The 16238-nt window shown below is 52.3% G+C and overlaps 81 non-coding genes and 1 pseudogene across 81 annotated transcripts; all 82 read right to left on the bottom strand.

Annotated features, from left to right (window-relative positions):
- Positions 1-13: 13 nt before the first annotated feature.
- LOC147667326 (5S ribosomal RNA) lies at positions 14-132 on the bottom strand. The gene has a single exon (XR_015304203.1). It is a non-coding gene; the product is annotated as a 5S ribosomal RNA (ribosomal RNA).
- Positions 133-212: 80 nt separating this feature from the next.
- LOC147667325 (5S ribosomal RNA) lies at positions 213-331 on the bottom strand. Its single transcript, XR_015304202.1, has one exon. It is a non-coding gene; the product is annotated as a 5S ribosomal RNA (ribosomal RNA).
- An 80-nt stretch (positions 332-411) lies between these two features.
- LOC147667324 (5S ribosomal RNA) lies at positions 412-530 on the bottom strand. Its single transcript, XR_015304201.1, has one exon. It is a non-coding gene; the product is annotated as a 5S ribosomal RNA (ribosomal RNA).
- An 80-nt stretch (positions 531-610) lies between these two features.
- Positions 611-729, bottom strand: LOC147667323 (5S ribosomal RNA). The gene has a single exon (XR_015304200.1). It is a non-coding gene; the product is annotated as a 5S ribosomal RNA (ribosomal RNA).
- An 80-nt stretch (positions 730-809) lies between these two features.
- Positions 810-928, bottom strand: LOC147667322 (5S ribosomal RNA). The gene has a single exon (XR_015304199.1). It is a non-coding gene; the product is annotated as a 5S ribosomal RNA (ribosomal RNA).
- Positions 929-1008: 80 nt separating this feature from the next.
- On the bottom strand, positions 1009-1127 carry LOC147667321 (5S ribosomal RNA). The gene has a single exon (XR_015304198.1). It is a non-coding gene; the product is annotated as a 5S ribosomal RNA (ribosomal RNA).
- Positions 1128-1207: 80 nt separating this feature from the next.
- Positions 1208-1326, bottom strand: LOC147667320 (5S ribosomal RNA). The gene has a single exon (XR_015304196.1). It is a non-coding gene; the product is annotated as a 5S ribosomal RNA (ribosomal RNA).
- Positions 1327-1406: 80 nt separating this feature from the next.
- Positions 1407-1525, bottom strand: LOC147667319 (5S ribosomal RNA). The gene has a single exon (XR_015304195.1). It is a non-coding gene; the product is annotated as a 5S ribosomal RNA (ribosomal RNA).
- Positions 1526-1605: 80 nt separating this feature from the next.
- LOC147667318 (5S ribosomal RNA) lies at positions 1606-1724 on the bottom strand. Its single transcript, XR_015304194.1, has one exon. It is a non-coding gene; the product is annotated as a 5S ribosomal RNA (ribosomal RNA).
- An 80-nt stretch (positions 1725-1804) lies between these two features.
- On the bottom strand, positions 1805-1923 carry LOC147667317 (5S ribosomal RNA). The gene has a single exon (XR_015304193.1). It is a non-coding gene; the product is annotated as a 5S ribosomal RNA (ribosomal RNA).
- Positions 1924-2003: 80 nt separating this feature from the next.
- Positions 2004-2122, bottom strand: LOC147667316 (5S ribosomal RNA). The gene has a single exon (XR_015304192.1). It is a non-coding gene; the product is annotated as a 5S ribosomal RNA (ribosomal RNA).
- An 80-nt stretch (positions 2123-2202) lies between these two features.
- LOC147667315 (5S ribosomal RNA) lies at positions 2203-2321 on the bottom strand. The gene has a single exon (XR_015304191.1). It is a non-coding gene; the product is annotated as a 5S ribosomal RNA (ribosomal RNA).
- An 80-nt stretch (positions 2322-2401) lies between these two features.
- LOC147667314 (5S ribosomal RNA) lies at positions 2402-2520 on the bottom strand. The gene has a single exon (XR_015304190.1). It is a non-coding gene; the product is annotated as a 5S ribosomal RNA (ribosomal RNA).
- Positions 2521-2600: 80 nt separating this feature from the next.
- Positions 2601-2719, bottom strand: LOC147667313 (5S ribosomal RNA). The gene has a single exon (XR_015304189.1). It is a non-coding gene; the product is annotated as a 5S ribosomal RNA (ribosomal RNA).
- Positions 2720-2799: 80 nt separating this feature from the next.
- LOC147667312 (5S ribosomal RNA) lies at positions 2800-2918 on the bottom strand. Its single transcript, XR_015304188.1, has one exon. It is a non-coding gene; the product is annotated as a 5S ribosomal RNA (ribosomal RNA).
- An 80-nt stretch (positions 2919-2998) lies between these two features.
- LOC147667311 (5S ribosomal RNA) lies at positions 2999-3117 on the bottom strand. Its single transcript, XR_015304187.1, has one exon. It is a non-coding gene; the product is annotated as a 5S ribosomal RNA (ribosomal RNA).
- Positions 3118-3197: 80 nt separating this feature from the next.
- Positions 3198-3316, bottom strand: LOC147667310 (5S ribosomal RNA). The gene has a single exon (XR_015304185.1). It is a non-coding gene; the product is annotated as a 5S ribosomal RNA (ribosomal RNA).
- An 80-nt stretch (positions 3317-3396) lies between these two features.
- On the bottom strand, positions 3397-3515 carry LOC147667309 (5S ribosomal RNA). Its single transcript, XR_015304184.1, has one exon. It is a non-coding gene; the product is annotated as a 5S ribosomal RNA (ribosomal RNA).
- An 80-nt stretch (positions 3516-3595) lies between these two features.
- On the bottom strand, positions 3596-3714 carry LOC147667308 (5S ribosomal RNA). The gene has a single exon (XR_015304388.1). It is a non-coding gene; the product is annotated as a 5S ribosomal RNA (ribosomal RNA).
- An 80-nt stretch (positions 3715-3794) lies between these two features.
- LOC147667307 (5S ribosomal RNA) lies at positions 3795-3913 on the bottom strand. Its single transcript, XR_015304183.1, has one exon. It is a non-coding gene; the product is annotated as a 5S ribosomal RNA (ribosomal RNA).
- Positions 3914-3993: 80 nt separating this feature from the next.
- LOC147667306 (5S ribosomal RNA) lies at positions 3994-4112 on the bottom strand. Its single transcript, XR_015304182.1, has one exon. It is a non-coding gene; the product is annotated as a 5S ribosomal RNA (ribosomal RNA).
- Positions 4113-4192: 80 nt separating this feature from the next.
- Positions 4193-4311, bottom strand: LOC147667305 (5S ribosomal RNA). Its single transcript, XR_015304181.1, has one exon. It is a non-coding gene; the product is annotated as a 5S ribosomal RNA (ribosomal RNA).
- Positions 4312-4391: 80 nt separating this feature from the next.
- LOC147667304 (5S ribosomal RNA) lies at positions 4392-4510 on the bottom strand. The gene has a single exon (XR_015304180.1). It is a non-coding gene; the product is annotated as a 5S ribosomal RNA (ribosomal RNA).
- Positions 4511-4590: 80 nt separating this feature from the next.
- Positions 4591-4709, bottom strand: LOC147667303 (5S ribosomal RNA). Its single transcript, XR_015304179.1, has one exon. It is a non-coding gene; the product is annotated as a 5S ribosomal RNA (ribosomal RNA).
- Positions 4710-4789: 80 nt separating this feature from the next.
- On the bottom strand, positions 4790-4908 carry LOC147667302 (5S ribosomal RNA). Its single transcript, XR_015304178.1, has one exon. It is a non-coding gene; the product is annotated as a 5S ribosomal RNA (ribosomal RNA).
- Positions 4909-4988: 80 nt separating this feature from the next.
- On the bottom strand, positions 4989-5107 carry LOC147667301 (5S ribosomal RNA). The gene has a single exon (XR_015304177.1). It is a non-coding gene; the product is annotated as a 5S ribosomal RNA (ribosomal RNA).
- Positions 5108-5187: 80 nt separating this feature from the next.
- On the bottom strand, positions 5188-5306 carry LOC147667300 (5S ribosomal RNA). Its single transcript, XR_015304176.1, has one exon. It is a non-coding gene; the product is annotated as a 5S ribosomal RNA (ribosomal RNA).
- An 80-nt stretch (positions 5307-5386) lies between these two features.
- On the bottom strand, positions 5387-5505 carry LOC147667299 (5S ribosomal RNA). The gene has a single exon (XR_015304174.1). It is a non-coding gene; the product is annotated as a 5S ribosomal RNA (ribosomal RNA).
- A 79-nt stretch (positions 5506-5584) lies between these two features.
- On the bottom strand, positions 5585-5703 carry LOC147667298 (5S ribosomal RNA). Its single transcript, XR_015304173.1, has one exon. It is a non-coding gene; the product is annotated as a 5S ribosomal RNA (ribosomal RNA).
- An 80-nt stretch (positions 5704-5783) lies between these two features.
- On the bottom strand, positions 5784-5902 carry LOC147667297 (5S ribosomal RNA). The gene has a single exon (XR_015304172.1). It is a non-coding gene; the product is annotated as a 5S ribosomal RNA (ribosomal RNA).
- Positions 5903-5982: 80 nt separating this feature from the next.
- Positions 5983-6101, bottom strand: LOC147667296 (5S ribosomal RNA). Its single transcript, XR_015304171.1, has one exon. It is a non-coding gene; the product is annotated as a 5S ribosomal RNA (ribosomal RNA).
- An 80-nt stretch (positions 6102-6181) lies between these two features.
- Positions 6182-6300, bottom strand: LOC147667295 (5S ribosomal RNA). Its single transcript, XR_015304170.1, has one exon. It is a non-coding gene; the product is annotated as a 5S ribosomal RNA (ribosomal RNA).
- A 79-nt stretch (positions 6301-6379) lies between these two features.
- LOC147667294 (5S ribosomal RNA) lies at positions 6380-6498 on the bottom strand. Its single transcript, XR_015304480.1, has one exon. It is a non-coding gene; the product is annotated as a 5S ribosomal RNA (ribosomal RNA).
- Positions 6499-6578: 80 nt separating this feature from the next.
- LOC147667293 (5S ribosomal RNA) lies at positions 6579-6698 on the bottom strand. Its single transcript, XR_015304427.1, has one exon. It is a non-coding gene; the product is annotated as a 5S ribosomal RNA (ribosomal RNA).
- Positions 6699-6778: 80 nt separating this feature from the next.
- LOC147667292 (5S ribosomal RNA) lies at positions 6779-6897 on the bottom strand. The gene has a single exon (XR_015304479.1). It is a non-coding gene; the product is annotated as a 5S ribosomal RNA (ribosomal RNA).
- Positions 6898-6977: 80 nt separating this feature from the next.
- LOC147667291 (5S ribosomal RNA) lies at positions 6978-7096 on the bottom strand. The gene has a single exon (XR_015304478.1). It is a non-coding gene; the product is annotated as a 5S ribosomal RNA (ribosomal RNA).
- Positions 7097-7176: 80 nt separating this feature from the next.
- On the bottom strand, positions 7177-7295 carry LOC147667290 (5S ribosomal RNA). The gene has a single exon (XR_015304477.1). It is a non-coding gene; the product is annotated as a 5S ribosomal RNA (ribosomal RNA).
- Positions 7296-7375: 80 nt separating this feature from the next.
- Positions 7376-7494, bottom strand: LOC147667289 (5S ribosomal RNA). The gene has a single exon (XR_015304476.1). It is a non-coding gene; the product is annotated as a 5S ribosomal RNA (ribosomal RNA).
- Positions 7495-7573: 79 nt separating this feature from the next.
- On the bottom strand, positions 7574-7692 carry LOC147667288 (5S ribosomal RNA). The gene has a single exon (XR_015304474.1). It is a non-coding gene; the product is annotated as a 5S ribosomal RNA (ribosomal RNA).
- An 80-nt stretch (positions 7693-7772) lies between these two features.
- LOC147667287 (5S ribosomal RNA) lies at positions 7773-7891 on the bottom strand. Its single transcript, XR_015304473.1, has one exon. It is a non-coding gene; the product is annotated as a 5S ribosomal RNA (ribosomal RNA).
- Positions 7892-7971: 80 nt separating this feature from the next.
- LOC147667286 (5S ribosomal RNA) lies at positions 7972-8090 on the bottom strand. The gene has a single exon (XR_015304472.1). It is a non-coding gene; the product is annotated as a 5S ribosomal RNA (ribosomal RNA).
- An 80-nt stretch (positions 8091-8170) lies between these two features.
- LOC147667285 (5S ribosomal RNA) lies at positions 8171-8289 on the bottom strand. Its single transcript, XR_015304471.1, has one exon. It is a non-coding gene; the product is annotated as a 5S ribosomal RNA (ribosomal RNA).
- Positions 8290-8369: 80 nt separating this feature from the next.
- LOC147667284 (5S ribosomal RNA) lies at positions 8370-8488 on the bottom strand. Its single transcript, XR_015304470.1, has one exon. It is a non-coding gene; the product is annotated as a 5S ribosomal RNA (ribosomal RNA).
- Positions 8489-8568: 80 nt separating this feature from the next.
- On the bottom strand, positions 8569-8687 carry LOC147667283 (5S ribosomal RNA). The gene has a single exon (XR_015304469.1). It is a non-coding gene; the product is annotated as a 5S ribosomal RNA (ribosomal RNA).
- An 80-nt stretch (positions 8688-8767) lies between these two features.
- On the bottom strand, positions 8768-8886 carry LOC147667282 (5S ribosomal RNA). Its single transcript, XR_015304468.1, has one exon. It is a non-coding gene; the product is annotated as a 5S ribosomal RNA (ribosomal RNA).
- Positions 8887-8966: 80 nt separating this feature from the next.
- On the bottom strand, positions 8967-9085 carry LOC147667281 (5S ribosomal RNA). Its single transcript, XR_015304467.1, has one exon. It is a non-coding gene; the product is annotated as a 5S ribosomal RNA (ribosomal RNA).
- Positions 9086-9165: 80 nt separating this feature from the next.
- Positions 9166-9284, bottom strand: LOC147667280 (5S ribosomal RNA). The gene has a single exon (XR_015304466.1). It is a non-coding gene; the product is annotated as a 5S ribosomal RNA (ribosomal RNA).
- An 80-nt stretch (positions 9285-9364) lies between these two features.
- On the bottom strand, positions 9365-9483 carry LOC147667279 (5S ribosomal RNA). The gene has a single exon (XR_015304465.1). It is a non-coding gene; the product is annotated as a 5S ribosomal RNA (ribosomal RNA).
- An 80-nt stretch (positions 9484-9563) lies between these two features.
- On the bottom strand, positions 9564-9682 carry LOC147667278 (5S ribosomal RNA). The gene has a single exon (XR_015304463.1). It is a non-coding gene; the product is annotated as a 5S ribosomal RNA (ribosomal RNA).
- Positions 9683-9762: 80 nt separating this feature from the next.
- Positions 9763-9881, bottom strand: LOC147667277 (5S ribosomal RNA). Its single transcript, XR_015304462.1, has one exon. It is a non-coding gene; the product is annotated as a 5S ribosomal RNA (ribosomal RNA).
- Positions 9882-9961: 80 nt separating this feature from the next.
- On the bottom strand, positions 9962-10080 carry LOC147667276 (5S ribosomal RNA). Its single transcript, XR_015304461.1, has one exon. It is a non-coding gene; the product is annotated as a 5S ribosomal RNA (ribosomal RNA).
- An 80-nt stretch (positions 10081-10160) lies between these two features.
- LOC147667275 (5S ribosomal RNA) lies at positions 10161-10279 on the bottom strand. Its single transcript, XR_015304460.1, has one exon. It is a non-coding gene; the product is annotated as a 5S ribosomal RNA (ribosomal RNA).
- An 80-nt stretch (positions 10280-10359) lies between these two features.
- LOC147667274 (5S ribosomal RNA) lies at positions 10360-10478 on the bottom strand. Its single transcript, XR_015304452.1, has one exon. It is a non-coding gene; the product is annotated as a 5S ribosomal RNA (ribosomal RNA).
- Positions 10479-10558: 80 nt separating this feature from the next.
- On the bottom strand, positions 10559-10677 carry LOC147667273 (5S ribosomal RNA). The gene has a single exon (XR_015304441.1). It is a non-coding gene; the product is annotated as a 5S ribosomal RNA (ribosomal RNA).
- An 80-nt stretch (positions 10678-10757) lies between these two features.
- Positions 10758-10876, bottom strand: LOC147667272 (5S ribosomal RNA). The gene has a single exon (XR_015304430.1). It is a non-coding gene; the product is annotated as a 5S ribosomal RNA (ribosomal RNA).
- An 80-nt stretch (positions 10877-10956) lies between these two features.
- On the bottom strand, positions 10957-11075 carry LOC147667271 (5S ribosomal RNA). Its single transcript, XR_015304419.1, has one exon. It is a non-coding gene; the product is annotated as a 5S ribosomal RNA (ribosomal RNA).
- An 80-nt stretch (positions 11076-11155) lies between these two features.
- Positions 11156-11274, bottom strand: LOC147667270 (5S ribosomal RNA). The gene has a single exon (XR_015304408.1). It is a non-coding gene; the product is annotated as a 5S ribosomal RNA (ribosomal RNA).
- An 80-nt stretch (positions 11275-11354) lies between these two features.
- LOC147667269 (5S ribosomal RNA) lies at positions 11355-11473 on the bottom strand. Its single transcript, XR_015304397.1, has one exon. It is a non-coding gene; the product is annotated as a 5S ribosomal RNA (ribosomal RNA).
- Positions 11474-11553: 80 nt separating this feature from the next.
- LOC147667268 (5S ribosomal RNA) lies at positions 11554-11672 on the bottom strand. The gene has a single exon (XR_015304418.1). It is a non-coding gene; the product is annotated as a 5S ribosomal RNA (ribosomal RNA).
- Positions 11673-11752: 80 nt separating this feature from the next.
- Positions 11753-11871, bottom strand: LOC147667267 (5S ribosomal RNA). The gene has a single exon (XR_015304385.1). It is a non-coding gene; the product is annotated as a 5S ribosomal RNA (ribosomal RNA).
- Positions 11872-11951: 80 nt separating this feature from the next.
- LOC147667266 (5S ribosomal RNA) lies at positions 11952-12070 on the bottom strand. The gene has a single exon (XR_015304374.1). It is a non-coding gene; the product is annotated as a 5S ribosomal RNA (ribosomal RNA).
- An 80-nt stretch (positions 12071-12150) lies between these two features.
- LOC147667265 (5S ribosomal RNA) lies at positions 12151-12269 on the bottom strand. Its single transcript, XR_015304363.1, has one exon. It is a non-coding gene; the product is annotated as a 5S ribosomal RNA (ribosomal RNA).
- A 79-nt stretch (positions 12270-12348) lies between these two features.
- LOC147667264 (5S ribosomal RNA) lies at positions 12349-12467 on the bottom strand. The gene has a single exon (XR_015304352.1). It is a non-coding gene; the product is annotated as a 5S ribosomal RNA (ribosomal RNA).
- Positions 12468-12547: 80 nt separating this feature from the next.
- LOC147667263 (5S ribosomal RNA) lies at positions 12548-12666 on the bottom strand. The gene has a single exon (XR_015304341.1). It is a non-coding gene; the product is annotated as a 5S ribosomal RNA (ribosomal RNA).
- Positions 12667-12746: 80 nt separating this feature from the next.
- Positions 12747-12865, bottom strand: LOC147667262 (5S ribosomal RNA). Its single transcript, XR_015304330.1, has one exon. It is a non-coding gene; the product is annotated as a 5S ribosomal RNA (ribosomal RNA).
- A 79-nt stretch (positions 12866-12944) lies between these two features.
- LOC147667261 (5S ribosomal RNA) lies at positions 12945-13063 on the bottom strand. The gene has a single exon (XR_015304319.1). It is a non-coding gene; the product is annotated as a 5S ribosomal RNA (ribosomal RNA).
- Positions 13064-13143: 80 nt separating this feature from the next.
- LOC147667260 (5S ribosomal RNA) lies at positions 13144-13262 on the bottom strand. The gene has a single exon (XR_015304308.1). It is a non-coding gene; the product is annotated as a 5S ribosomal RNA (ribosomal RNA).
- An 80-nt stretch (positions 13263-13342) lies between these two features.
- Positions 13343-13461, bottom strand: LOC147667259 (5S ribosomal RNA). Its single transcript, XR_015304297.1, has one exon. It is a non-coding gene; the product is annotated as a 5S ribosomal RNA (ribosomal RNA).
- An 80-nt stretch (positions 13462-13541) lies between these two features.
- On the bottom strand, positions 13542-13660 carry LOC147667258 (5S ribosomal RNA). Its single transcript, XR_015304286.1, has one exon. It is a non-coding gene; the product is annotated as a 5S ribosomal RNA (ribosomal RNA).
- Positions 13661-13740: 80 nt separating this feature from the next.
- LOC147667257 (5S ribosomal RNA) lies at positions 13741-13859 on the bottom strand. The gene has a single exon (XR_015304274.1). It is a non-coding gene; the product is annotated as a 5S ribosomal RNA (ribosomal RNA).
- An 80-nt stretch (positions 13860-13939) lies between these two features.
- On the bottom strand, positions 13940-14058 carry LOC147667256 (5S ribosomal RNA). The gene has a single exon (XR_015304444.1). It is a non-coding gene; the product is annotated as a 5S ribosomal RNA (ribosomal RNA).
- An 80-nt stretch (positions 14059-14138) lies between these two features.
- Positions 14139-14257, bottom strand: LOC147667255 (5S ribosomal RNA). The gene has a single exon (XR_015304263.1). It is a non-coding gene; the product is annotated as a 5S ribosomal RNA (ribosomal RNA).
- Positions 14258-14337: 80 nt separating this feature from the next.
- LOC147667254 (5S ribosomal RNA) lies at positions 14338-14456 on the bottom strand. The gene has a single exon (XR_015304252.1). It is a non-coding gene; the product is annotated as a 5S ribosomal RNA (ribosomal RNA).
- Positions 14457-14535: 79 nt separating this feature from the next.
- LOC147667253 (5S ribosomal RNA) lies at positions 14536-14654 on the bottom strand. Its single transcript, XR_015304437.1, has one exon. It is a non-coding gene; the product is annotated as a 5S ribosomal RNA (ribosomal RNA).
- Positions 14655-14734: 80 nt separating this feature from the next.
- On the bottom strand, positions 14735-14860 carry LOC147667252 (5S ribosomal RNA). The gene has a single exon (XR_015304449.1). It is a non-coding gene; the product is annotated as a 5S ribosomal RNA (ribosomal RNA).
- Positions 14861-14940: 80 nt separating this feature from the next.
- Positions 14941-15059, bottom strand: LOC147667251 (5S ribosomal RNA). The gene has a single exon (XR_015304241.1). It is a non-coding gene; the product is annotated as a 5S ribosomal RNA (ribosomal RNA).
- An 80-nt stretch (positions 15060-15139) lies between these two features.
- Positions 15140-15258, bottom strand: LOC147667250 (5S ribosomal RNA). The gene has a single exon (XR_015304230.1). It is a non-coding gene; the product is annotated as a 5S ribosomal RNA (ribosomal RNA).
- An 80-nt stretch (positions 15259-15338) lies between these two features.
- Positions 15339-15457, bottom strand: LOC147667249 (5S ribosomal RNA). The gene has a single exon (XR_015304219.1). It is a non-coding gene; the product is annotated as a 5S ribosomal RNA (ribosomal RNA).
- Positions 15458-15537: 80 nt separating this feature from the next.
- Positions 15538-15656, bottom strand: LOC147667248 (5S ribosomal RNA). Its single transcript, XR_015304208.1, has one exon. It is a non-coding gene; the product is annotated as a 5S ribosomal RNA (ribosomal RNA).
- An 80-nt stretch (positions 15657-15736) lies between these two features.
- On the bottom strand, positions 15737-15855 carry LOC147667247 (5S ribosomal RNA). Its single transcript, XR_015304197.1, has one exon. It is a non-coding gene; the product is annotated as a 5S ribosomal RNA (ribosomal RNA).
- Positions 15856-15935: 80 nt separating this feature from the next.
- Positions 15936-16054, bottom strand: LOC147667246 (5S ribosomal RNA). The gene has a single exon (XR_015304186.1). It is a non-coding gene; the product is annotated as a 5S ribosomal RNA (ribosomal RNA).
- An 80-nt stretch (positions 16055-16134) lies between these two features.
- LOC147667245 (5S ribosomal RNA) lies at positions 16135-16238 on the bottom strand (annotated as a pseudogene; the record flags this gene model as incomplete).

The following is a 16238-nucleotide window of genomic DNA, read 5'->3' as shown; positions in this document are numbered from 1 at the left end:
TCTGAAAAAAAAAAGCCTACAGCACCTGGTATTCCCAGGCGGTCTCCCATCCAGGTACTAACCAGGCCCGACCCTGCTTAACTTCTGAGATCGGACGAGATCAGGTGCTTTCAGGGTGGTATGGCCGTAGGCTCTAGGAGCACTGGTTTTGGGCCTCTTAGCTTTCTTCGCTCAGCTTCAGTACAAGCAAGCAAACCACTCTGAAAAAAAAAAGCCTACAGCACCTGGTATTCCCAGGCGGTCTCCCATCCAGGTACTAACCAGGCCCGACCCTGCTTAACTTCTGAGATCGGACGAGATCAGGTGCTTTCAGGGTGGTATGGCCGTAGGCTCTAGGAGCACTGGTTTTGGGCCTCTTAGCTTTCTTCGCTCAGCTTCAGTACAAGCAAGCAAACCACTCTGAAAAAAAAAAGCCTACAGCACCTGGTATTCCCAGGCGGTCTCCCATCCAGGTACTAACCAGGCCCGACCCTGCTTAACTTCTGAGATCGGACGAGATCAGGTGCTTTCAGGGTGGTATGGCCGTAGGCTCTAGGAGCACTGGTTTTGGGCCTCTTAGCTTTCTTCGCTCAGCTTCAGTACAAGCAAGCAAACCACTCTGAAAAAAAAAAGCCTACAGCACCTGGTATTCCCAGGCGGTCTCCCATCCAGGTACTAACCAGGCCCGACCCTGCTTAACTTCTGAGATCGGACGAGATCAGGTGCTTTCAGGGTGGTATGGCCGTAGGCTCTAGGAGCACTGGTTTTGGGCCTCTTAGCTTTCTTCGCTCAGCTTCAGTACAAGCAAGCAAACCACTCTGAAAAAAAAAAGCCTACAGCACCTGGTATTCCCAGGCGGTCTCCCATCCAGGTACTAACCAGGCCCGACCCTGCTTAACTTCTGAGATCGGACGAGATCAGGTGCTTTCAGGGTGGTATGGCCGTAGGCTCTAGGAGCACTGGTTTTGGGCCTCTTAGCTTTCTTCGCTCAGCTTCAGTACAAGCAAGCAAACCACTCTGAAAAAAAAAAGCCTACAGCACCTGGTATTCCCAGGCGGTCTCCCATCCAGGTACTAACCAGGCCCGACCCTGCTTAACTTCTGAGATCGGACGAGATCAGGTGCTTTCAGGGTGGTATGGCCGTAGGCTCTAGGAGCACTGGTTTTGGGCCTCTTAGCTTTCTTCGCTCAGCTTCAGTACAAGCAAGCAAACCACTCTGAAAAAAAAAAGCCTACAGCACCTGGTATTCCCAGGCGGTCTCCCATCCAGGTACTAACCAGGCCCGACCCTGCTTAACTTCTGAGATCGGACGAGATCAGGTGCTTTCAGGGTGGTATGGCCGTAGGCTCTAGGAGCACTGGTTTTGGGCCTCTTAGCTTTCTTCGCTCAGCTTCAGTACAAGCAAGCAAACCACTCTGAAAAAAAAAAGCCTACAGCACCTGGTATTCCCAGGCGGTCTCCCATCCAGGTACTAACCAGGCCCGACCCTGCTTAACTTCTGAGATCGGACGAGATCAGGTGCTTTCAGGGTGGTATGGCCGTAGGCTCTAGGAGCACTGGTTTTGGGCCTCTTAGCTTTCTTCGCTCAGCTTCAGTACAAGCAAGCAAACCACTCTGAAAAAAAAAAGCCTACAGCACCTGGTATTCCCAGGCGGTCTCCCATCCAGGTACTAACCAGGCCCGACCCTGCTTAACTTCTGAGATCGGACGAGATCAGGTGCTTTCAGGGTGGTATGGCCGTAGGCTCTAGGAGCACTGGTTTTGGGCCTCTTAGCTTTCTTCGCTCAGCTTCAGTACAAGCAAGCAAACCACTCTGAAAAAAAAAAGCCTACAGCACCTGGTATTCCCAGGCGGTCTCCCATCCAGGTACTAACCAGGCCCGACCCTGCTTAACTTCTGAGATCGGACGAGATCAGGTGCTTTCAGGGTGGTATGGCCGTAGGCTCTAGGAGCACTGGTTTTGGGCCTCTTAGCTTTCTTCGCTCAGCTTCAGTACAAGCAAGCAAACCACTCTGAAAAAAAAAAGCCTACAGCACCTGGTATTCCCAGGCGGTCTCCCATCCAGGTACTAACCAGGCCCGACCCTGCTTAACTTCTGAGATCGGACGAGATCAGGTGCTTTCAGGGTGGTATGGCCGTAGGCTCTAGGAGCACTGGTTTTGGGCCTCTTAGCTTTCTTCGCTCAGCTTCAGTACAAGCAAGCAAACCACTCTGAAAAAAAAAAGCCTACAGCACCTGGTATTCCCAGGCGGTCTCCCATCCAGGTACTAACCAGGCCCGACCCTGCTTAACTTCTGAGATCGGACGAGATCAGGTGCTTTCAGGGTGGTATGGCCGTAGGCTCTAGGAGCACTGGTTTTGGGCCTCTTAGCTTTCTTCGCTCAGCTTCAGTACAAGCAAGCAAACCACTCTGAAAAAAAAAAGCCTACAGCACCTGGTATTCCCAGGCGGTCTCCCATCCAGGTACTAACCAGGCCCGACCCTGCTTAACTTCTGAGATCGGACGAGATCAGGTGCTTTCAGGGTGGTATGGCCGTAGGCTCTAGGAGCACTGGTTTTGGGCCTCTTAGCTTTCTTCGCTCAGCTTCAGTACAAGCAAGCAAACCACTCTGAAAAAAAAAAGCCTACAGCACCTGGTATTCCCAGGCGGTCTCCCATCCAGGTACTAACCAGGCCCGACCCTGCTTAACTTCTGAGATCGGACGAGATCAGGTGCTTTCAGGGTGGTATGGCCGTAGGCTCTAGGAGCACTGGTTTTGGGCCTCTTAGCTTTCTTCGCTCAGCTTCAGTACAAGCAAGCAAACCACTCTGAAAAAAAAAAGCCTACAGCACCTGGTATTCCCAGGCGGTCTCCCATCCAGGTACTAACCAGGCCCGACCCTGCTTAACTTCTGAGATCGGACGAGATCAGGTGCTTTCAGGGTGGTATGGCCGTAGGCTCTAGGAGCACTGGTTTTGGGCCTCTTAGCTTTCTTCGCTCAGCTTCAGTACAAGCAAGCAAACCACTCTGAAAAAAAAAAGCCTACAGCACCTGGTATTCCCAGGCGGTCTCCCATCCAGGTACTAACCAGGCCCGACCCTGCTTAACTTCTGAGATCGGACGAGATCAGGTGCTTTCAGGGTGGTATGGCCGTAGGCTCTAGGAGCACTGGTTTTGGGCCTCTTAGCTTTCTTCGCTCAGCTTCAGTACAAGCAAGCAAACCACTCTGAAAAAAAAAAGCCTACAGCACCTGGTATTCCCAGGCGGTCTCCCATCCAGGTACTAACCAGGCCCGACCCTGCTTAACTTCTGAGATCGGACGAGATCAGGTGCTTTCAGGGTGGTATGGCCGTAGGCTCTAGGAGCACTGGTTTTGGGCCTCTTAGCTTTCTTCGCTCAGCTTCAGTACAAGCAAGCAAACCACTCTGAAAAAAAAAAGCCTACAGCACCTGGTATTCCCAGGCGGTCTCCCATCCAGGTACTAACCAGGCCCGACCCTGCTTAACTTCTGAGATCGGACGAGATCAGGTGCTTTCAGGGTGGTATGGCCGTAGGCTCTAGGAGCACTGGTTTTGGGCCTCTTAGCTTTCTTCGCTCAGCTTCAGTACAAGCAAGCAAACCACTCTGAAAAAAAAAAGCCTACAGCACCTGGTATTCCCAGGCGGTCTCCCATCCAGGTACTAACCAGGCCCGACCCTGCTTGACTTCTGAGATCGGACGAGATCAGGTGCTTTCAGGGTGGTATGGCCGTAGGCTCTAGGAGCACTGGTTTTGGGCCTCTTAGCTTTCTTCGCTCAGCTTCAGTACAAGCAAGCAAACCACTCTGAAAAAAAAAAGCCTACAGCACCTGGTATTCCCAGGCGGTCTCCCATCCAGGTACTAACCAGGCCCGACCCTGCTTAACTTCTGAGATCGGACGAGATCAGGTGCTTTCAGGGTGGTATGGCCGTAGGCTCTAGGAGCACTGGTTTTGGGCCTCTTAGCTTTCTTCGCTCAGCTTCAGTACAAGCAAGCAAACCACTCTGAAAAAAAAAAGCCTACAGCACCTGGTATTCCCAGGCGGTCTCCCATCCAGGTACTAACCAGGCCCGACCCTGCTTAACTTCTGAGATCGGACGAGATCAGGTGCTTTCAGGGTGGTATGGCCGTAGGCTCTAGGAGCACTGGTTTTGGGCCTCTTAGCTTTCTTCGCTCAGCTTCAGTACAAGCAAGCAAACCACTCTGAAAAAAAAAAGCCTACAGCACCTGGTATTCCCAGGCGGTCTCCCATCCAGGTACTAACCAGGCCCGACCCTGCTTAACTTCTGAGATCGGACGAGATCAGGTGCTTTCAGGGTGGTATGGCCGTAGGCTCTAGGAGCACTGGTTTTGGGCCTCTTAGCTTTCTTCGCTCAGCTTCAGTACAAGCAAGCAAACCACTCTGAAAAAAAAAAGCCTACAGCACCTGGTATTCCCAGGCGGTCTCCCATCCAGGTACTAACCAGGCCCGACCCTGCTTAACTTCTGAGATCGGACGAGATCAGGTGCTTTCAGGGTGGTATGGCCGTAGGCTCTAGGAGCACTGGTTTTGGGCCTCTTAGCTTTCTTCGCTCAGCTTCAGTACAAGCAAGCAAACCACTCTGAAAAAAAAAAGCCTACAGCACCTGGTATTCCCAGGCGGTCTCCCATCCAGGTACTAACCAGGCCCGACCCTGCTTAACTTCTGAGATCGGACGAGATCAGGTGCTTTCAGGGTGGTATGGCCGTAGGCTCTAGGAGCACTGGTTTTGGGCCTCTTAGCTTTCTTCGCTCAGCTTCAGTACAAGCAAGCAAACCACTCTGAAAAAAAAAAGCCTACAGCACCTGGTATTCCCAGGCGGTCTCCCATCCAGGTACTAACCAGGCCCGACCCTGCTTAACTTCTGAGATCGGACGAGATCAGGTGCTTTCAGGGTGGTATGGCCGTAGGCTCTAGGAGCACTGGTTTTGGGCCTCTTAGCTTTCTTCGCTCAGCTTCAGTACAAGCAAGCAAACCACTCTGAAAAAAAAAAGCCTACAGCACCTGGTATTCCCAGGCGGTCTCCCATCCAGGTACTAACCAGGCCCGACCCTGCTTAACTTCTGAGATCGGACGAGATCAGGTGCTTTCAGGGTGGTATGGCCGTAGGCTCTAGGAGCACTGGTTTTGGGCCTCTTAGCTTTCTTCGCTCAGCTTCAGTACAAGCAAGCAAACCACTCTGAAAAAAAAAAGCCTACAGCACCTGGTATTCCCAGGCGGTCTCCCATCCAGGTACTAACCAGGCCCGACCCTGCTTAACTTCTGAGATCGGACGAGATCAGGTGCTTTCAGGGTGGTATGGCCGTAGGCTCTAGGAGCACTGGTTTTGGGCCTCTTAGCTTTCTTCGCTCAGCTTCAGTACAAGCAAGCAAACCACTCTGAAAAAAAAAAGCCTACAGCACCTGGTATTCCCAGGCGGTCTCCCATCCAGGTACTAACCAGGCCCGACCCTGCTTAACTTCTGAGATCGGACGAGATCAGGTGCTTTCAGGGTGGTATGGCCGTAGGCTCTAGGAGCACTGGTTTTGGGCCTCTTAGCTTTCTTCGCTCAGCTTCAGTACAAGCAAGCAAACCACTCTGAAAAAAAAAGCCTACAGCACCTGGTATTCCCAGGCGGTCTCCCATCCAGGTACTAACCAGGCCCGACCCTGCTTAACTTCTGAGATCGGACGAGATCAGGTGCTTTCAGGGTGGTATGGCCGTAGGCTCTAGGAGCACTGGTTTTGGGCCTCTTAGCTTTCTTCGCTCAGCTTCAGTACAAGCAAGCAAACCACTCTGAAAAAAAAAAGCCTACAGCACCTGGTATTCCCAGGCGGTCTCCCATCCAGGTACTAACCAGGCCCGACCCTGCTTAACTTCTGAGATCGGACGAGATCAGGTGCTTTCAGGGTGGTATGGCCGTAGGCTCTAGGAGCACTGGTTTTGGGCCTCTTAGCTTTCTTCGCTCAGCTTCAGTACAAGCAAGCAAACCACTCTGAAAAAAAAAAGCCTACAGCACCTGGTATTCCCAGGCGGTCTCCCATCCAGGTACTAACCAGGCCCGACCCTGCTTAACTTCTGAGATCGGACGAGATCAGGTGCTTTCAGGGTGGTATGGCCGTAGGCTCTAGGAGCACTGGTTTTGGGCCTCTTAGCTTTCTTCGCTCAGCTTCAGTACAAGCAAGCAAACCACTCTGAAAAAAAAAAGCCTACAGCACCTGGTATTCCCAGGCGGTCTCCCATCCAGGTACTAACCAGGCCCGACCCTGCTTAACTTCTGAGATCGGACGAGATCAGGTGCTTTCAGGGTGGTATGGCCGTAGGCTCTAGGAGCACTGGTTTTGGGCCTCTTAGCTTTCTTCGCTCAGCTTCAGTACAAGCAAGCAAACCACTCTGAAAAAAAAAGCCTACAGCACCTGGTATTCCCAGGCGGTCTCCCATCCAGGTACTAACCAGGCCCGACCCTGCTTAACTTCTGAGATCGGACGAGATCAGGTGCTTTCAGGGTGGTATGGCCGTAGGCTCTAGGAGCACTGGTTTTGGGCCTCTTAGCTTTCTTCGCTCAGCTTCAGTACAAGCAAGCAAACCACTCTGAAAAAAAAAAGCCTACAGCACCTGGTATTCCCAGGCGGTCTCCCATCCCAGGTACTAACCAGGCCCGACCCTGCTTAACTTCTGAGATCGGACGAGATCAGGTGCTTTCAGGGTGGTATGGCCGTAGGCTCTAGGAGCACTGGTTTTGGGCCTCTTAGCTTTCTTCGCTCAGCTTCAGTACAAGCAAGCAAACCACTCTGAAAAAAAAAAGCCTACAGCACCTGGTATTCCCAGGCGGTCTCCCATCCAGGTACTAACCAGGCCCGACCCTGCTTAACTTCTGAGATCGGACGAGATCAGGTGCTTTCAGGGTGGTATGGCCGTAGGCTCTAGGAGCACTGGTTTTGGGCCTCTTAGCTTTCTTCGCTCAGCTTCAGTACAAGCAAGCAAACCACTCTGAAAAAAAAAAGCCTACAGCACCTGGTATTCCCAGGCGGTCTCCCATCCAGGTACTAACCAGGCCCGACCCTGCTTAACTTCTGAGATCGGACGAGATCAGGTGCTTTCAGGGTGGTATGGCCGTAGGCTCTAGGAGCACTGGTTTTGGGCCTCTTAGCTTTCTTCGCTCAGCTTCAGTACAAGCAAGCAAACCACTCTGAAAAAAAAAAGCCTACAGCACCTGGTATTCCCAGGCGGTCTCCCATCCAGGTACTAACCAGGCCCGACCCTGCTTAACTTCTGAGATCGGACGAGATCAGGTGCTTTCAGGGTGGTATGGCCGTAGGCTCTAGGAGCACTGGTTTTGGGCCTCTTAGCTTTCTTCGCTCAGCTTCAGTACAAGCAAGCAAACCACTCTGAAAAAAAAAAGCCTACAGCACCTGGTATTCCCAGGCGGTCTCCCATCCAGGTACTAACCAGGCCCGACCCTGCTTAACTTCTGAGATCGGACGAGATCAGGTGCTTTCAGGGTGGTATGGCCGTAGGCTCTAGGAGCACTGGTTTTGGGCCTCTTAGCTTTCTTCGCTCAGCTTCAGTACAAGCAAGCAAACCACTCTGAAAAAAAAAGCCTACAGCACCTGGTATTCCCAGGCGGTCTCCCATCCAGGTACTAACCAGGCCCGACCCTGCTTAACTTCTGAGATCGGACGAGATCAGGTGCTTTCAGGGTGGTATGGCCGTAGGCTCTAGGAGCACTGGTTTTGGGCCTCTTAGCTTTCTTCGCTCAGCTTCAGTACAAGCAAGCAAACCACTCTGAAAAAAAAAAGCCTACAGCACCTGGTATTCCCAGGCGGTCTCCCATCCAGGTACTAACCAGGCCCGACCCTGCTTAACTTCTGAGATCGGACGAGATCAGGTGCTTTCAGGGTGGTATGGCCGTAGGCTCTAGGAGCACTGGTTTTGGGCCTCTTAGCTTTCTTCGCTCAGCTTCAGTACAAGCAAGCAAACCACTCTGAAAAAAAAAAGCCTACAGCACCTGGTATTCCCAGGCGGTCTCCCATCCAGGTACTAACCAGGCCCGACCCTGCTTAACTTCTGAGATCGGACGAGATCAGGTGCTTTCAGGGTGGTATGGCCGTAGGCTCTAGGAGCACTGGTTTTGGGCCTCTTAGCTTTCTTCGCTCAGCTTCAGTACAAGCAAGCAAACCACTCTGAAAAAAAAAAGCCTACAGCACCTGGTATTCCCAGGCGGTCTCCCATCCAGGTACTAACCAGGCCCGACCCTGCTTAACTTCTGAGATCGGACGAGATCAGGTGCTTTCAGGGTGGTATGGCCGTAGGCTCTAGGAGCACTGGTTTTGGGCCTCTTAGCTTTCTTCGCTCAGCTTCAGTACAAGCAAGCAAACCACTCTGAAAAAAAAAAGCCTACAGCACCTGGTATTCCCAGGCGGTCTCCCATCCAGGTACTAACCAGGCCCGACCCTGCTTAACTTCTGAGATCGGACGAGATCAGGTGCTTTCAGGGTGGTATGGCCGTAGGCTCTAGGAGCACTGGTTTTGGGCCTCTTAGCTTTCTTCGCTCAGCTTCAGTACAAGCAAGCAAACCACTCTGAAAAAAAAAAGCCTACAGCACCTGGTATTCCCAGGCGGTCTCCCATCCAGGTACTAACCAGGCCCGACCCTGCTTAACTTCTGAGATCGGACGAGATCAGGTGCTTTCAGGGTGGTATGGCCGTAGGCTCTAGGAGCACTGGTTTTGGGCCTCTTAGCTTTCTTCGCTCAGCTTCAGTACAAGCAAGCAAACCACTCTGAAAAAAAAAAGCCTACAGCACCTGGTATTCCCAGGCGGTCTCCCATCCAGGTACTAACCAGGCCCGACCCTGCTTAACTTCTGAGATCGGACGAGATCAGGTGCTTTCAGGGTGGTATGGCCGTAGGCTCTAGGAGCACTGGTTTTGGGCCTCTTAGCTTTCTTCGCTCAGCTTCAGTACAAGCAAGCAAACCACTCTGAAAAAAAAAAGCCTACAGCACCTGGTATTCCCAGGCGGTCTCCCATCCAGGTACTAACCAGGCCCGACCCTGCTTAACTTCTGAGATCGGACGAGATCAGGTGCTTTCAGGGTGGTATGGCCGTAGGCTCTAGGAGCACTGGTTTTGGGCCTCTTAGCTTTCTTCGCTCAGCTTCAGTACAAGCAAGCAAACCACTCTGAAAAAAAAAAGCCTACAGCACCTGGTATTCCCAGGCGGTCTCCCATCCAGGTACTAACCAGGCCCGACCCTGCTTAACTTCTGAGATCGGACGAGATCAGGTGCTTTCAGGGTGGTATGGCCGTAGGCTCTAGGAGCACTGGTTTTGGGCCTCTTAGCTTTCTTCGCTCAGCTTCAGTACAAGCAAGCAAACCACTCTGAAAAAAAAAAGCCTACAGCACCTGGTATTCCCAGGCGGTCTCCCATCCAGGTACTAACCAGGCCCGACCCTGCTTAACTTCTGAGATCGGACGAGATCAGGTGCTTTCAGGGTGGTATGGCCGTAGGCTCTAGGAGCACTGGTTTTGGGCCTCTTAGCTTTCTTCGCTCAGCTTCAGTACAAGCAAGCAAACCACTCTGAAAAAAAAAAGCCTACAGCACCTGGTATTCCCAGGCGGTCTCCCATCCAGGTACTAACCAGGCCCGACCCTGCTTAACTTCTGAGATCGGACGAGATCAGGTGCTTTCAGGGTGGTATGGCCGTAGGCTCTAGGAGCACTGGTTTTGGGCCTCTTAGCTTTCTTCGCTCAGCTTCAGTACAAGCAAGCAAACCACTCTGAAAAAAAAAAGCCTACAGCACCTGGTATTCCCAGGCGGTCTCCCATCCAGGTACTAACCAGGCCCGACCCTGCTTAACTTCTGAGATCGGACGAGATCAGGTGCTTTCAGGGTGGTATGGCCGTAGGCTCTAGGAGCACTGGTTTTGGGCCTCTTAGCTTTCTTCGCTCAGCTTCAGTACAAGCAAGCAAACCACTCTGAAAAAAAAAAGCCTACAGCACCTGGTATTCCCAGGCGGTCTCCCATCCAGGTACTAACCAGGCCCGACCCTGCTTAACTTCTGAGATCGGACGAGATCAGGTGCTTTCAGGGTGGTATGGCCGTAGGCTCTAGGAGCACTGGTTTTGGGCCTCTTAGCTTTCTTCGCTCAGCTTCAGTACAAGCAAGCAAACCACTCTGAAAAAAAAAAGCCTACAGCACCTGGTATTCCCAGGCGGTCTCCCATCCAGGTACTAACCAGGCCCGACCCTGCTTAACTTCTGAGATCGGACGAGATCAGGTGCTTTCAGGGTGGTATGGCCGTAGGCTCTAGGAGCACTGGTTTTGGGCCTCTTAGCTTTCTTCGCTCAGCTTCAGTACAAGCAAGCAAACCACTCTGAAAAAAAAAAGCCTACAGCACCTGGTATTCCCAGGCGGTCTCCCATCCAGGTACTAACCAGGCCCGACCCTGCTTAACTTCTGAGATCGGACGAGATCAGGTGCTTTCAGGGTGGTATGGCCGTAGGCTCTAGGAGCACTGGTTTTGGGCCTCTTAGCTTTCTTCGCTCAGCTTCAGTACAAGCAAGCAAACCACTCTGAAAAAAAAAAGCCTACAGCACCTGGTATTCCCAGGCGGTCTCCCATCCAGGTACTAACCAGGCCCGACCCTGCTTAACTTCTGAGATCGGACGAGATCAGGTGCTTTCAGGGTGGTATGGCCGTAGGCTCTAGGAGCACTGGTTTTGGGCCTCTTAGCTTTCTTCGCTCAGCTTCAGTACAAGCAAGCAAACCACTCTGAAAAAAAAAAGCCTACAGCACCTGGTATTCCCAGGCGGTCTCCCATCCAGGTACTAACCAGGCCCGACCCTGCTTAACTTCTGAGATCGGACGAGATCAGGTGCTTTCAGGGTGGTATGGCCGTAGGCTCTAGGAGCACTGGTTTTGGGCCTCTTAGCTTTCTTCGCTCAGCTTCAGTACAAGCAAGCAAACCACTCTGAAAAAAAAAAGCCTACAGCACCTGGTATTCCCAGGCGGTCTCCCATCCAGGTACTAACCAGGCCCGACCCTGCTTAACTTCTGAGATCGGACGAGATCAGGTGCTTTCAGGGTGGTATGGCCGTAGGCTCTAGGAGCACTGGTTTTGGGCCTCTTAGCTTACTTCGCTCAGCTTCAGTACAAGCAAGCAAACCACTCTGAAAAAAAAAAGCCTACAGCACCTGGTATTCCCAGGCGGTCTCCCATCCAGGTACTAACCAGGCCCGACCCTGCTTAACTTCTGAGATCGGACGAGATCAGGTGCTTTCAGGGTGGTATGGCCGTAGGCTCTAGGAGCACTGGTTTTGGGCCTCTTAGCTTTCTTCGCTCAGCTTCAGTACAAGCAAGCAAACCACTCTGAAAAAAAAAAGCCTACAGCACCTGGTATTCCCAGGCGGTCTCCCATCCAGGTACTAACCAGGCCCGACCCTGCTTAACTTCTGAGATCGGACGAGATCAGGTGCTTTCAGGGTGGTATGGCCGTAGGCTCTAGGAGCACTGGTTTTGGGCCTCTTAGCTTTCTTCGCTCAGCTTCAGTACAAGCAAGCAAACCACTCTGAAAAAAAAAAGCCTACAGCACCTGGTATTCCCAGGCGGTCTCCCATCCAGGTACTAACCAGGCCCGACCCTGCTTAACTTCTGAGATCGGACGAGATCAGGTGCTTTCAGGGTGGTATGTCCGTAGGCTCTAGGAGCACTGGTTTTGGGCCTCTTAGCTTTCTTCGCTCAGCTTCAGTACAAGCAAGCAAACCACTCTGAAAAAAAAAAGCCTACAGCACCTGGTATTCCCAGGCGGTCTCCCATCCAGGTACTAACCAGGCCCGACCCTGCTTAACTTCTGAGATCGGACGAGATCAGGTGCTTTCAGGGTGGTATGGCCGTAGGCTCTAGGAGCACTGGTTTTGGGCCTCTTAGCTTTCTTCGCTCAGCTTCAGTACAAGCAAGCAAACCACTCTGAAAAAAAAAAGCCTACAGCACCTGGTATTCCCAGGCGGTCTCCCATCCAGGTACTAACCAGGCCCGACCCTGCTTAACTTCTGAGATCGGACGAGATCAGGTGCTTTCAGGGTGGTATGGCCGTAGGCTCTAGGAGCACTGGTTTTGGGCCTCTTAGCTTTCTTCGCTCAGCTTCAGTACAAGCAAGCAAACCACTCTGAAAAAAAAAAGCCTACAGCACCTGGTATTCCCAGGCGGTCTCCCATCCAGGTACTAACCAGGCCCGACCCTGCTTAACTTCTGAGATCGGACGAGATCAGGTGCTTTCAGGGTGGTATGGCCGTAGGCTCTAGGAGCACTGGTTTTGGGCCTCTTAGCTTTCTTCGCTCAGCTTCAGTACAAGCAAGCAAACCACTCTGAAAAAAAAAGCCTACAGCACCTGGTATTCCCAGGCGGTCTCCCATCCAGGTACTAACCAGGCCCGACCCTGCTTAACTTCTGAGATCGGACGAGATCAGGTGCTTTCAGGGTGGTATGGCCGTAGGCTCTAGGAGCACTGGTTTTGGGCCTCTTAGCTTTCTTCGCTCAGCTTCAGTACAAGCAAGCAAACCACTCTGAAAAAAAAAAGCCTACAGCACCTGGTATTCCCAGGCGGTCTCCCATCCAGGTACTAACCAGGCCCGACCCTGCTTAACTTCTGAGATCGGACGAGATCAGGTGCTTTCAGGGTGGTATGGCCGTAGGCTCTAGGAGCACTGGTTTTGGGCCTCTTAGCTTTCTTCGCTCAGCTTCAGTACAAGCAAGCAAACCACTCTGAAAAAAAAAAGCCTACAGCACCTGGTATTCCCAGGCGGTCTCCCATCCAGGTACTAACCAGGCCCGACCCTGCTTAACTTCTGAGATCGGACGAGATCAGGTGCTTTCAGGGTGGTATGGCCGTAGGCTCTAGGAGCACTGGTTTTGGGCCTCTTAGCTTTCTTCGCTCAGCTTCAGTACAAGCAAGCAAACCACTCTGAAAAAAAAAGCCTACAGCACCTGGTATTCCCAGGCGGTCTCCCATCCAGGTACTAACCAGGCCCGACCCTGCTTAACTTCTGAGATCGGACGAGATCAGGTGCTTTCAGGGTGGTATGGCCGTAGGCTCTAGGAGCACTGGTTTTGGGCCTCTTAGCTTTCTTCGCTCAGCTTCAGTACAAGCAAGCAAACCACTCTGAAAAAAAAAAGCCTACAGCACCTGGTATTCCCAGGCGGTCTCCCATCCAGGTACTAACCAGGCCCGACCCTGCTTAACTTCTGAGATCGGACGAGATCAGGTGCTTTCAGGGTGGTATGGCCGTAGGCTCTAGGAGCACTGGTTTTGGGCCTCTTAGCTTTCTTCGCTCAGCTTCAGTACAAGCAAGCAAACCACTCTGAAAAAAAAAAGCCTACAGCACCTGGTATTCCCAGGCGGTCTCCCATCCAGGTACTAACCAGGCCCGACCCTGCTTAACTTCTGAGATCGGACGAGATCAGGTGCTTTCAGGGTGGTATGGCCGTAGGCTCTAGGAGCACTGGTTTTGGGCCTCTTAGCTTTCTTCGCTCAGCTTCAGTACAAGCAAGCAAACCACTCTGAAAAAAAAAAGCCTACAGCACCTGGTATTCCCAGGCGGTCTCCCATCCAGGTACTAACCAGGCCCGACCCTGCTTAACTTCTGAGATCGGACGAGATCAGGTGCTTTCAGGGTGGTATGGCCGTAGGCTCTAGGAGCACTGGTTTTGGGCCTCTTAGCTTTCTTCGCTCAGCTTCAGTACAAGCAAGCAAACCACTCTGAAAAAAAAAAGCCTACAGCACCTGGTATTCCCAGGCGGTCTCCCATCCAGGTACTAACCAGGCCCGACCCTGCTTAACTTCTGAGATCGGACGAGATCAGGTGCTTTCAGGGTGGTATGGCCGTAGGCTCTAGGAGCACTGGTTTTGGGCCTCTTAGCTTTCTTCGCTCAGCTTCAGTACAAGCAAGCAAACCACTCTGAAAAAAAAAAGCCTACAGCACCTGGTATTCGTAGGCGGTCTCCCATCCAGGTACTAACCAGGCCCGACCCTGTTTAACTTCTGAGATCGGACGAGATCAGGTGCTTTCAGGGTGGTATGGCCGTAGGCTCTAGGAGCACTGGTTTTGGGCCTCTTAGCTTTCTTCGCTCAGCTTCAGTACAAGCAAGCAAACCACTCTGAAAAAAAAAAGCCTACAGCACCTGGTATTCCCAGGCGGTCTCCCATCCAGGTACTAACCAGGCCCGACCCTGCTTAACTTCTGAGATCGGACGAGATCAGGTGCTTTCAGGGTGGTATGGCCGTAGGCTCTAGGAGCACTGGTTTTGGGCCTCTTAGCTTTCTTCGCTCAGCTTCAGTACAAGCAAGCAAACCACTCTGAAAAAAAAAAGCCTACAGCACCTGGTATTCCCAGGCGGTCTCCCATCCAGGTACTAACCAGGCCCGACCCTGCTTAACTTCTGAGATCGGACGAGATCAGGTGCTTTCAGGGTGGTATGGCCGTAGGCTCTAGGAGCACTGGTTTTGGGCCTCTTAGCTTTCTTCGCTCAGCTTCAGTACAAGCAAGCAAACCACTCTGAAAAAAAAAGCCTACAGCACCTGGTATTCGTAGGCGGTCTCCCATCCAGGTACTAACCAGGCCCGACCCTGCTTAACTTCTGAGATCGGACGAGATCAGGTGCTTTCAGGGTGGTATGGCCGTAGGCTCTAGGAGCACTGGTTTTGGGCCTCTTAGCTTTCTTCGCTCAGCTTCAGTACAAGCAAGCAAACCACTCTGAAAAAAAAAAGCCTACAGCACCTGGTATTCCCAGGCGGTCTCCCATCCAGGTACTAACCAGGCCCGACCCTGCTTAACTTCTGAGATCGGACGAGATCAGGGATCAGGTGCTTTCAGGGTGGTATGGCCGTAGGCTCTAGGAGCACTGGTTTTGGGCCTCTTAGCTTTCTTCGCTCAGCTTCAGTACAAGCAAGCAAACCACTCTGAAAAAAAAAAGCCTACAGCACCTGGTATTCCCAGGCGGTCTCCCATCCAGGTACTAACCAGGCCCGACCCTGCTTAACTTCTGAGATCGGACGAGATCAGGTGCTTTCAGGGTGGTATGGCCGTAGGCTCTAGGAGCACTGGTTTTGGGCCTCTTAGCTTTCTTCGCTCAGCTTCAGTACAAGCAAGCAAACCACTCTGAAAAAAAAAAGCCTACAGCACCTGGTATTCCCAGGCGGTCTCCCATCCAGGTACTAACCAGGCCCGACCCTGCTTAACTTCTGAGATCGGACGAGATCAGGTGCTTTCAGGGTGGTATGGCCGTAGGCTCTAGGAGCACTGGTTTTGGGCCTCTTAGCTTTCTTCGCTCAGCTTCAGTACAAGCAAGCAAACCACTCTGAAAAAAAAAAGCCTACAGCACCTGGTATTCCCAGGCGGTCTCCCATCCAGGTACTAACCAGGCCCGACCCTGCTTAACTTCTGAGATCGGACGAGATCAGGTGCTTTCAGGGTGGTATGGCCGTAGGCTCTAGGAGCACTGGTTTTGGGCCTCTTAGCTTTCTTCGCTCAGCTTCAGTACAAGCAAGCAAACCACTCTGAAAAAAAAAAGCCTACAGCACCTGGTATTCCCAGGCGGTCTCCCATCCAGGTACTAACCAGGCCCGACCCTGCTTAACTTCTGAGATCGGACGAGATCAGGTGCTTTCAGGGTGGTATGGCCGTAGGCTCTAGGAGCACTGGTTTTGGGCCTCTTAGCTTTCTTCGCTCAGCTTCAGTACAAGCAAGCAAACCACTCTGAAAAAAAAAAGCCTACAGCACCTGGTATTCCCAGGCGGTCTCCCATCCAGGTACTAACCAGGCCCGACCCTGCTTAACTTCTGAGATCGGACGAGATCAGGTGCTTTCAGGGTGGTATGGCCGTAGGCTCTAGGAGCACTGGTTTTGGGCCTCTTAGCTTTCTTCGCTCAGCTTCAGTACAAGCAAGCAAACCACTCTGAAAAAAAAAAGCCTACAGCACCTGGTATTCCCAGGCGGTCTCCCATCCAGGTACTAACCAGGCCCGACCCTGCTTAACTTCTGAGATCGGACGAGATCAGGTGCTTTCAGGGTGGTATGGCCGTAGGCTCTAGGAGCACTGGTTTTGGGCCTCTTAGCTTTCTTCGCTCAGCTTCAGTACAAGCAAGCAAACCACTCTGAAAAAAAAAAGCCTACAGCACCTGGTATTCCCAGGCGGTCTCCCCTCCAGGTACTAACCAGGCCCGACCCTGCTTAACTTCTGAGATCGGACGAGATCAGGTGCTTTCAGGGT

The sequence above is a fragment of the Lissotriton vulgaris genome, unplaced genomic scaffold, assembly GCF_964263255.1.
Source record: "Lissotriton vulgaris unplaced genomic scaffold, aLisVul1.2 SCAFFOLD_9152, whole genome shotgun sequence".
In the NCBI taxonomy this organism is placed as follows: Eukaryota; Metazoa; Chordata; class Amphibia; order Caudata; family Salamandridae; genus Lissotriton; species Lissotriton vulgaris.
The sequence above is the reverse complement of the archived record's forward strand: the minus strand, read 5'-3'. Positions and strand labels throughout refer to the sequence as shown.